Source organism: Marmota monax, unplaced genomic scaffold (genome assembly GCF_021218885.2).
Source record: "Marmota monax isolate L192 unplaced genomic scaffold, Marmota_monax_Labrador192_F-V1.1 WCK01_AAM20220418_F8-fsc00098, whole genome shotgun sequence".
Taxonomy (NCBI): domain Eukaryota; kingdom Metazoa; phylum Chordata; class Mammalia; order Rodentia; family Sciuridae; genus Marmota; species Marmota monax.
The window spans coordinates 595,014-597,634 of record NW_026694639.1 but is presented as its reverse complement, the minus strand read 5'-3'; positions in this window follow the sequence as shown (position 1 = coordinate 597,634).

Sequence of the window (2,621 nt, the reverse complement as noted above, 5' to 3'; positions counted from 1 at the left end):
CTATTCAGGATTGGTCCAATTATCCCTTAGATAACAAAAGACCCCACCGTTTTGCAGGATCTGAAACTATTGCAGGTGATCAAAAAAATGGGCAGAGATTTTATATATTCAGGCTTTCTTCCTCCTTTGCTCGTATTCATCTCTCCATACCTCTTGCAACCCAAAGCATGTCCTCTTGGCTTATAAATCCTCTTCTCTTTCTGCCTCTTCATCCATGGATTTCGATCCAGCCAAGGAGCCACTGAGCCAGTGCCATATCATCGCCCAAACCCCTCCCCTCTCTCTTTTCTTCCCTCCTCCACACGGATCTCTAACCCTTCAGCTCCTCCTTCTTGGGGCTATAGTAAAATAACCCCATGGCATTGGCACCAAAATAGACATGTAGACTAATGGTTCAGAATAAAAGACACAGAGACAAACCCACATCAATACAGTTATATCATAATAGACAAAGGAGCCGAAAACATACATTGGGGAAAAGATACCTCTTCAACAAATGGTGCTGGGAGAACTGGAAATCTATATGCAGCAAAATGAAACTAAACCCCTATCTCTCGTCATTCACAAAACTCAACTCAAAGTGGATCAGTGAACTAGAAATTAGACCAAAGTAATTTGTATGCCACTATAGCATATTCTGGACCTTGTCAACTCCAAATTATTCCCTCGGGTCAGAATTACTTGCAAATCTCTGCTTGGATTAACATCATATCTGCACTGAACCTTGGGTATGGAATTGTTCTTTAATAGCTTAAAAATATTATAATCAAACTTTATAAAAAATGAACATTTTTATTTAAAAAGACAATAAAAAACACATTGCCTAAAAAATTTGAGACCCATGTTGTGCCGCAAGATCATCATCTTGTAGATTTTGTTATTCCAGTTTCCTTGTTTGCTGAGGAGGGAATAGAGTGGGCTGGCCCCACTTCCTTGTTCCTGTGTGCATATGTCTTTGGGATGTTTAATTATTGAGATCCTGGGGCTTGAATATATAGAGATGTGGGCTCCCTTTGGGCACCAGTGCCTGTTAGTTTGGTGCTTTCCCTCAGTATTTGATTTTCACAGGAAGAAATATGTGGCCCCTTGCTGGGAGCCATTAGCCAAGTAGGTATGACAATTTCCTTGCCAGCGTACCCCATGTTGCTTAGTGGAAGGACTCGTGGAAATAGGACATTTTGCAGTGACATTGAATGTAGGTGACCTTGCTCAAGGACCAGGACGGATTAGGGTGTTCCCGGTTTAGGATAATCGGGTTTAGGGCGTTCCAGGTTTAAGATTATTCCTGCTGGGAATAGGGCGTATCCTGCTGCCTGAGTTCCCCTTGAGTTCTCATAGGATTCAGACAGTATTTTCTGGGAGATAGAAGCCCAGTGGATGTGGATTTGGGCAGAGAACATGGATTTCCCCAGAACGTGATTGTAGACGGCTGGTGTGAGTTCAGGAATAAAGAGTGGCTGTTTGAATCTACAAGCTGTGTGGTGGCTCGTGATTGTGTGCCCAGCCAGACTGCGGCATTTGTGCCCAGCCAGACTACGGCAGCCCCTCCTCTTTCAAGCTTCAGTGTCTCTCAGTCCTGTCTCAAAATTACAGGTGTAAATTTGTGAGTACTTTACCATGATCACACTGTGTGTAAAGGTATTTTCTTATAATGACTTAAGACAACTTCCAAATACAGAGCAAGCAAAAGCGGAAATGACCCTTCACAAGCACCATGGTGTAGGTGAGAGGTGCGCTGGTTTTCTGCTCACAGCCCAGAGTGTCCAGTGAGACCAGGGCAAAAGGACAGTCAGTGTAGATAAAGAGTGATTTGGTCAGGAAGATGGTGGCTGACTCAGAAGGAAATAAAATGCTAATACTTCCAGAAGTGGCCTTGGTCAAGTTACTTCTTGGTCCTCAGTTTCTTTGCCTGAAAGAATGGCAATGACAAGAGCTCCTTCTTGTAGGTTCTTGTGCAAATTGAGTGAATGAATGAAGGCAGGTCCAGGGAAAGTCCCATGGAATGCCACCTCTCCTGGGCCCATTCATCTGTGCCCCCAGAAGCCAGATTTGGAAAGGGAAATACAAAGGAATCTGGGTAGAAAGGCTTCATCAGGATCAGGGTGACCAGGCCTCAGGGCTTCCCTCAGTTCACTGCCTAACCTCAGCCACCTTTGTCCTGTCACATTCTGGTCAAGGACTTTCACTCTTATCCAACAAGTTTAAAAATGCTCAAGTTCAAGGTTCCTTTGGGTCTTCATTTCCATAGGGAGACTTCTGTGCCATGTAAAACTTACATCAGTATGTTTTCCTCGAGTAATAGTCTGTCTTTAACCGTCTAATTTGCCGGGCACCTGCCAATGAGCCTAAGACAGGTAGTTAGAGGAAAAGTTGGCTGGTTGTTTTTTAGGTTCTTTTTTTTCCCCTCCTCTAACATTTCCCAGTTTGCATTTAAGAACAAGAGTAGGAAAATGTGCCTAAACAGTTTCTGACAGACCTAAAAGTAGGATAAAAGGATTCTTTTTCTTAAAAGGAAAATCACTTTTAATTGCTCAGAGTCAGGAGCCAAGGCTTTCTGTTGTGAATCAACTGGAGACTCCACCTTCCTTTTCTCCTTTGAGAGCCAGAGCAAGGCAGTGGCA